Here is a 10,006-nt window from a genome sequence, read left to right on the forward strand (position 1 = left end):
GATTAACCTTTAGACTACCGTATCATATACTGCTTCGGCGACGTCCGGGCTATTTCATTGTTATTATATAGTAAAAATGGAGTTAGCCGAACCAGGAAAGTGTACACGAACGTTATATTGGTCACATGTCACTGCACTATCTGCCTCCACTTTCCTCGTTGTTACGTCGAATACAGGACGGGAGAAATATCCCAATGGAGACGATATTAAGCCGTAATCCAAGTGGATAGTCTCAGGTCTGGGGTCAACTGCAATTTTTTTTAACATGGCATTGTACGACTACACATGATCGGTTAAGGGATAGGCATAAGGTATTACCAAATACTCGTAGATCTGTGTACATGTAGATGCACATACGGGGTGTAACGAGTACTCGTAGATCTGTGTACATGTTGTGCACATACGGGGTGTAACGAGTACTCGTAGATCTGTGTACATGTTGTGCACATACGGGGTGTAACGAGTACTCGTAGATCTGTGTACATGTTGTGCACATACGGGGTGTAACGAGTACTCGTAGATCTGTGTACATATTGTGCACATACGGGGTGTAACGAGTACTCGTAGATCTGTGTACATGTAGTGCACATACGGGGTGTAACGAGTACTCGTAGATCTGTGTACATGTTGTGCACATACGGGGTGTAACGAGTACTCGTAGATCTGTGTACATGTTGTGCACATACGGGGTGTAACGAGTACTCGTAGATCTGTGTACATGTTGTGCACATACGGGGTGTAACGAGTACTCGTAGATCTGTGTACATGTAGATGCACATACGGGGTTTAACGAGTACTCGTAGATCTGTGTACATGTAGATGCACATACGGGGTTTAACGAGTACTCGTAGATCTGGGTACATGTAGATGCACATACGGGGTGTAACGAGTACTCGTAGATCTGTGTACATGAAGATGCACATACGGGGTGTAACGAGTACTCGTAGATCTGGGTACATGTAGATGCACATACGGGGTTTAACAAATACTCGTATATAAATGTACATGTAGATGCACATACGGGGTTTAACAAGTACCCGTAGATCTGTGTACATGTAGATGCACATACGGGGTTTAACAAGTACCCGTAGATCTGTGTACATGTAGATGCACATACGGGGTTTAACGAGTACTCGTAGATCTGTGTACATGTAGATGCACATACGGGGTTTAACAAGTACTCGTATATAAATGTACATGTAGATGCACATACGGGGTTTAACAGGTACCCGTAGATCTGTGTACATGCAGATGCACATACGGGGTTTAACAAGTACCCGTAGATCTGTGTACATGTAGTGCACATACGGGGTTTAACAAGTACCCGTAGATCTGTGTACATGTAGATGCACATACGGGGTTTAACAAGTACCCGTAGATCTGTGTACATGTAGTGCACATACGGGGTTTAACAAGTACCCGTAGATCTTTGTACATGTAGATGCACATACGGGGTGTAACAAATACTCGTATATATATGTACGTAGTGCACATACGGGGTTTAACGAATACTCGTATATATATGTACATGTAGATGCACATACGGGGTTTAACGAGTACTCGTAGATCTATGTACATATAGATGCACATACGGGGTTTAACAAATACTCGTATATATATGTACATGTAGATGCACATACGGGGTTTAACGAGTACTCGTAGATCTATGTACATATAGATGCACATACGGGGTTTAACAAATACTCGTATATATATGTACATGTAGATGCACATACGGGGTTTAACGAGTACTCGTAGATCTATGTACATATAGATGCACATACGGGGTTTAACAAATAATCGTATATATATGTACATGTAGATGCACATACGGGGTTTAACATATAGAGACGAAGAGCAAGGGACATAAAACATAGTGTAGACATGTACAGGGTAGTTAAGACAGGGGGTATATCACATGTAGATAAAGAGCGGGGTATAACACATAGTGTAGACATGTACAGGGTAGTTAAGACAGGGGGTATATCGCATGTAGATAAAGAGCGGGGTATAACACATAGTGTAGACATGTACAGGGTAGTTAAGACAGGAGGTATATCACATGTGGGATAAAGAGCGGGGTATAACACATAGTGTAGACATGTACAGGGTAGTTAAGACAGGGGGTATATCACAAGTAGATAAAGAGCGGGGTAAAACACATGGTGTAGACATGTTCAGGGTAGTTAAGACAGGGGGTATAACACATGTAGATAAAGAGCGGGATATAACGCATAGTGTAGACATGTACAGGGTAGTTAAGACAGGGGGTATATCACATGTAGATAAAGAGCGGGGTAAAACACATAGTGTAGACATGTACAGGGTAGTTAAGACAGGAGGTATATAACATGTAGATAAAGAGCGGGGTATAACACATGGTGTAGACATGTACAGGGTAGTTAAGACAGGGGGTATATCACATGTAGATAAAGAGCGGGGTATAACGCATAGTGTAGACATGTACCGGTAAAATAAAATATGGGGTATAGAACAGGTGGATGAAGAGATGGTGGTAAAATACATACCTGATAAGTGATCGTATACCACAGCAGTGCGAAGATTGGCTCTCGGCTCCCAATGCTGTTCGAGTTATATACGAGTAGCGACAATTAGCGGTGTTCCCGGTTCAGTGCGCGACAACAAAGACACCACTGGCCATGAATACTTGATGTGTGATCCAAGGAATGTAGCTACTTCAATCATTAGTAATGTGTCTTCACTAATTAGCACATTTAGTCGGTATTGTCAAACCTTACAAATAATTTACAGGCCAGTTGAAGTGCAATTTTCAACTTATTACGAACGTGTAAATTGATATTCTACAGCCACATACTGGCACTATCAGACAATCAGTGGCAATGTGTAAAAGTCAAGGGTGTTCAATCTGTTCTATCGGCATGGCAGTTGCAGCCATATACGGAAAGAAAGACATCCAATCATAATCTTCCCCTAGAAATTTGTAGATAAGCTGGGTAGATAAGCAGACAGGTTACAATATCCGCTATTTCCTTCCCCTAGTAAAAACTCGCAGGGAAATACACCACTCGACACATGCTTTAAACACACTGGCTTAGAGATATCATAGATCCGCACTTCGACCGATGTCAAGCAACAAACTAAAAAAACACGCATTGTTATTTGTTATGACGATCCACGGAAAAGCTGTTTTCTTAAAGGACTATAGATGAAGTCGAAATTAAATAAGAAAACCCAGTGATTGGAATTATTTGTTCCCAGTTTAAGTCTCTTATCTGTACTCAGTTATGAAATAGTTCGTCTAACTTTCGTGTCGCACTGGTCCAGTTTTAATGTTGTTGTCACTGTCTTTAATCGAAAAGGTGTTTAAACCCGTTAAAAACCCACCTATTTCAATTGATGTAGAACAGATCATAAAGTCAAGTTTTCCTGTTAGTATATCTGTCATCTACTGTATATATGTTATCATTTCAATGACTATGATGGAGCTTTGTGCGTATAGTGTGCTACATTGTATATAGGGGGGCTGATTGAGCAGTATTCTATATTGTGAATACTTTGCTACGTACTCAGTATGTTATATTGTCTATAATTGGCTATGTGTGAAGTATGCTGTTATGTGGAAAATTGGCTAGGGTGCACTATGCGATATTGTGTATAACTGGCTATGTGTGCAGTAAGCTATATTTTGTGTAATTGGCTATGTGCAGTCTGCTATATTATGGACAACTGCAAGCTGTGTGCTATACCATGTACAGCTGTGTCCTATGTCGTGTTAAATTGACAGTATGCTTATATCACTGTTTACTGTACGTACAGAATGGTATGCTATAGACTGGAGTTATGGGTGCCCAACTATATATTTTAGTTCAGTTTATTTTAAATGAATTTGCTCAGGATGCCAATCACTGGATTGTCTGGTCAGACTCGATTATTTATTGACTGCCGTTACGTTGTTGGAATATTGCTGAGTGCGGCGTGAAACAAACAAACAAACAAACAAACAACTCCAATGTCCGCTCAACACGGGCCTGCCTTTTGGTCAAAAGTTTGTTCCCTCCGCGTGTCATGGATTGCACAAATTTTGTTCAACTGCAGCAATGTAATTTTGTTTGTTGTTAAATGTCGCACTCAGCAATATTCCAGCTATGTGACGGCGGTCTGTATATAATCGGGTCTGGACCAGACAATCCAGTGATTGACATCATGAGCATCTATCTACGCAATTGGGATACGAGGACATGCATCAACCAAGTCAGCGAACCCAACCACCCGATCCCGTTAGTCGCCACTTACGACAAGCACAGTCGCTTTTTAAATTAATACATATGATTGATTCCAGGTGTCACATTTATTGCACACAGAATTACCAACTACAACAATGAAGGCGCTATGGAGATTAATAAGTATGATTTACTACAGAAAAATGATTCCCAAATGCATAAATGATAACCATATGTAGTGTTGCAGTGACATATGTTATGTTTAGTATCAGTATCAACCGTGTAATAATTATATAATCAAACAAAAGGCAGGGGGGGGGGGGGGGGGGGGGGGGGGGGGTCAGTGCTTTGGCTGTTGTCAAGTTGGTTTTCGTGCACTGATCGGTGTGCTTTGCTTTGCAAATGGAGGTTTCAACTGAAGGTGTACGTCGCACGAACACAAACATATTAACATATATATCTATAACTGTTTGCACACAACACACTACCTCTTCAGTCACTCTCAAGAGGTCAAATAGTCGAGTAGTTTTACTCAGCAACGAAAAGATATTAAGTTCCATTGGATATTTGGAGGTGGGCACCCAAGGCTCGTCTGATATAGGTTTTGTGACTTGTCTTTGGAGTAGTAATGCTATAATCTTCTCAATGTGTAAATATACATTCTGTGAAATGAATCTATGCTATGATATATTCTTGTTAAAATGGTTTAACTCTTAACCACAATATATATTTACATGTAGCGTGTTTCTTCCAACTATATATATATTAGAGGGGGGATATGGGCGGAAGTCTTACCATAACGTATGCTGGATTGTTTTATGTAGAATGAAATGTACTAAGTATTCATTGAGTTGGTGTTCAATGACTTATCTTAGTCACATGTGTTCTTTGTTTACTTATGTGTAGATGATCATATGGGGTCATGCATTTAATTTAATTTACATATCCTTACAGAACTGCATAGGTTTCTGTAAACCCAGTCCAAGTTCCTGGTAGGTGTTCCATAGTACAGTCAAGTCTCGTTAATCCGACATCGTTGGTTGCACATGATTGTGTCGGATTAACGAGTATGTCGGATTAACGAAATTAAGTGACTTGTGATCGAAAGTCGGACGTCTTCACGATAGATAATAACCGTGTGTACCTTGTAATACAATCATTAAAAACGAAATATTTATATTGTTATGTTGTTTATTCATTCATTCCTTAATTTATAATTAATGACATAAAATGATTGCAAAAATAATAATAATTTTCCCATTTATACATAACAATAGAGACATTACTCACTGAATTTATCACATCAACGACACACGTTTCCTCGTGTAAATGCAAGTGCTACTGTCTTAACAACTGGCTTCATCCACTTAAAATAGTCTGTCAGTGTTTTCTGTATATGTATAGATATCGATGCATTAGTGTGCAGATATTGACCAGTTATGTCATATAGGTGACTTTATCATATATGAGACACATGAATCATATACATGTGTTTTTATATGTGTATATCACATTATGTCATGTTACCTGTATTGCATATAGTATGGACGGGGAATGTAGCAGCTGATGACTGTTGTGTACCATGTGATTGAATCTTGATCTATTGATTGCTAATGTCCAACAATAGTGTCCCCATGTAAATTAATAGATATGTTGTATATGTTGTAAATATATTGTTTGTATTACAGGTAAGTGATTCCGAACTGCGGCAGTAATGACCCATTTTATTTCAAATATATTGCAGACAATCGATGCACAAGTGCAGCATTTAATGACACGATATAGTTTCCCATTCTTTAGAACTAGCACCTTTATTCTTCCATTGCCACTTCAGAACACTGACGGCGGCATCACTGTACGGCATCCTGTATGGCATCGCTGTATGTCTGCTGACGGCGGCATCCTGTATGGCGGCTGAATTCTGCAGAACTGTATGGCATCACTATGTCGGCATCGCTGTATGTCTGCTGACGGCGGCATCCTGTATGGCGGCTGAATTCTGCAGAACTGTATGGCATCACTATGTCGGCATCGCTGTATGTCTGCTGACGGCGGCATCCTGTATGGCGGCTGAATTCTGCAGAACTGTATGGCATCACTATGTCGGCATCGCTGTATGTCTGCTGACGGCGGCATCCTGTATGGCGGCTGAATTCTGCAGAACTGTATGACATCACTATGTCGGCATCACTGTACGGCATCGCTGTATGGCGGCTGACGGCGTCATCCTGTATGGCGGCTGAATTCTGCAGAACTGTATGGCATCACTATGTCGGCATCCTGTATGGCATCGCTGTATGTCTGCTGACGGCGGCATCCTGTATGACGGCTGAATTCTGCAGAACTGTATGGCATCACTATGTCGGCATCACTGTACGGCATCCTGTATGTCTGCTGACGGCGGCATCCTGATTGGCGGCTGAATTCTGCAGAACTGTATGGCATCACTATGTCGGCATCACTGTACGGCATCGCTGTATGTCTGCTGACGGCGGCATCCTGTATGGCGGCTGAATTCTGCAGAACTGTATGACATCACTATGTCGGCATCACTGTACGGCATCGCTGTATGGCGGCTGACGGCGTCATCCTGTATGGCGGCTGAATTCTGCAGAACTGTATGGCATCACTATGTCGGCATCCTGTATGGCATCGCTGTATGTCTGCTGACGGCGGCATCCTGTATGGCGGCTGAGTTCTGCAGAACTGTATGGCATCACTATGTCGGCATCACTGTACGGCATCCTGTATGTCTGCTGACGGCGGCATCCTGATTGGCGGCTGAATTCTGCAGAACTGTATGGCATCACTATGTCGGCATCACTGTACGGCATCGCTGTATGTCTGCTGACGGCGGCATCCTGTATGGCGGCTGAATTCTGCAGAACTGTATGACATCACTATGTCGGCATCACTGTACGGCATCGCTGTATGGCGGCTGACGGCCTCATCCTGTATGGCGGCTGAATTCTGCAGAACTGTATGGCATCACTATGTCGGCATCCTGTATGGCATCGCTGTATGTCTGCTGACGGCGGCATCCTGTATGGCGGCTGAATTCTGCAGAACTGTACGGCATCACTATGTCGTCATCACTGTACGGCATCCTGTATGTCTGCTGACGGCGGCATCCTGATTGGCGGCTGAATTCTGCAGAACTGTATGGCATCACTATGTCGGCATCACTGTACGGCATCGCTGTATGTCTGCTGACGGCGGCATCCTGTATGGCGGCTGAATTCTGAAGAACTGTATGACATCACTATGTCGGCATCACTGTACGGCATCGCTGTATGGCGGCTGACGGCGTCATCCTGTATGGCGGCTGAATTCTGCAGAACTGTATGGCATCACTATGTCGGCATCACTGTACGGCATCCTGTATGTCTGCTGACGGCGGCATCCTGATTGGCGGCTGAATTCTGCAGAACTGTATGGCATCACTATGTCGGCATCACTGTACGGCATCCTGTGTGTCTGCTGACGGCGGCATCCTGATTGGCGGCTGAATTCTGCAGAACTGTATGGCATCACTATGTCGGCATCACTGTACGGCATCCTGTATGTCTGCTGACGGTGGCACGCAGCAATATTTCAGCATAAAGACGACGGCCTGTAAATAATTCAGTGATTATGCGTAACGATGACACGCAATGAATCATATCACTAAGCGTGACCACCTGATCCGTTAAGTCGCCTCGTACGAAAACATTGTTGGATACAAATTCTAACCCGTAATCCCCAAGTGGGATGCGTTCATGTATACATTCTTTTAAGAACCTATTTAGCCAACCAATATTGTATATATTCTTTTGCACATCTCAGTGGAAGGTGGCGTCAGTTGAAGCCGAGGCGACGTTTGACAGTCCAATCTTAACTGAAGGATGCGTTGGGTTTTGAGCCGATCTGTCATATTTCTAAAACTAGTCGGTTTTATTTCTATACCACCTCTATTCGAAATTAAGATTTAAACAAATCAAACACAAAACGCAATTATTTTTTAGATTGTACTCCCTTTCGGGTGTAGATGTCACGGTGCTCCGAAACGACAGACGAATCCACAGCAATATAACGGCGATTTCCATAATCACGAACACTAATTCGAAATTATCATTCACGTTTGGTGAACAACCCGTGGGGAATATTGATAATTATACACATCTGGGGGTAAAACTACACAGAAACAGATGTTTAATAAAAATGTTAGTGGAAAATGCAACGAACGCTATGTTTACATTAGTATAAACATATTTTTATTTCAATTGAAATTTGGATCGGTAAACAAGACAGCGCTTATTTTAATGTCTTGTTTTGTTTCAGATGATAGACCTTCACATCCGTAAAAGTATATGTACTGTATTAGTATCATCTCATTTTATGTTATGAAATATATTGCTTCTAATGTGATCATAATTGGAACAAAACAAAGAAGCAGTGTAACGGGTCTTCATAGTAGTGACCACAAGGACCACATATGGTGTCAGTTATGAGTATGTCGAATTTATGTCCTTTTCGGTCACTGCAGTGACTGCAGTGAGGCGGCAATGGAACATTTGACAGAATATGGTTCCAAAATCTGTATTAAAGAAATATTTCTTATAAGTATATGATACAATTCCAAAATTTGAGTATGACCCAGTAGATAACATGTCTTCCGATAGATTATTCCATACTTTTGTAGAATTAGGTATAAAGGATTTTCCGTAAGATAGATAGGTAGATAGATCTAATTGTTTGGAGGTCTGAGGAGTTTCTAAGTCTGTGCTCACTGCAAACGTTAACTTGGTCTGGGAAAAGGTTGCAGAGATACGCTGGTGCTAAATTGTTTGCCATTTTGGAGAATAAATATAAAGATTGATTTTTGTGCCTTAGTGACAATGGTTTCAGATTTGATTCTGTATACAACTTCTTAGGCATCCCGATTTAATCTTTCCAGTGGCAATTTTTGATCGTAAGTACAATTATTCCAATGTATACTACAATAATCGAAAAATTGGTAAGATGAATGATTCATACATAATTTAGAGATTCTTCTTGGAGAGGCGGTATTTTAAACTTCTAAAACAGTTTATCATCGGACTGACCTTTAGTACAGCCCTACCTATAGGAGAATGTCAGTGTTTATCACGCTGGAGAGCTAGGCCTAAATGCATTTCAACTTCTTTTACAATGGTTCCATCCATTAGGAGATGTAGTCTATTTAATGATACCGTTTTGCGGGAGAATGAAATCCTTACGGTTTTTCCCAGTGTTAAACTTCACTTGTCGAGTTTTCGCCCAGTTGGATATTTCGATCAGATCAGATCTTTGTTTAACGCTGATGCTGCTGTGTCTGGGTTTCCATCAACGATATACAAGGAAGTATCGTCAGCAAAGAGTCGAATATTACTATTAATATTATCAACTAGGTCATTGATATAAATCAAGAACAGCAGCGGGCCAAGAACAGACCCTTGTGGTACTCCAGCCAATGCAAAGTTTAATTTGAATTCAAATCCGTTGATAATTACTCTGGTTTTTTTCCATAAAAAACTTTCAACCATGTTGATAATGTTCCCTTGATACCATAAGTCTCTAGTTTGTTTACTAATCCGCGGTGCCAAACCTTATCAACTACTTTTCCTATATCACAAAATATTGCCCTAACTTCCGGTTATGGCCCGGGAAGGCGAAAATCAATCCCTCTGAGTTAGAAATTACGTTCGCCTTCCCGGTCATCACAAAAATTCTTATTATGGCAGATGATCGCCTTACCGGTACTTGTTAATTACAAAGAAAACACCAATGAAATAAGGACACTATTT

The sequence above is a fragment of the Haliotis rufescens genome, unplaced genomic scaffold (assembly GCF_023055435.1).
Source record: "Haliotis rufescens isolate VD_foot unplaced genomic scaffold, xgHalRufe1.0.p SCAF_6, whole genome shotgun sequence".
NCBI classification, from domain to species: Eukaryota; Metazoa; Mollusca; class Gastropoda; order Lepetellida; family Haliotidae; genus Haliotis; species Haliotis rufescens.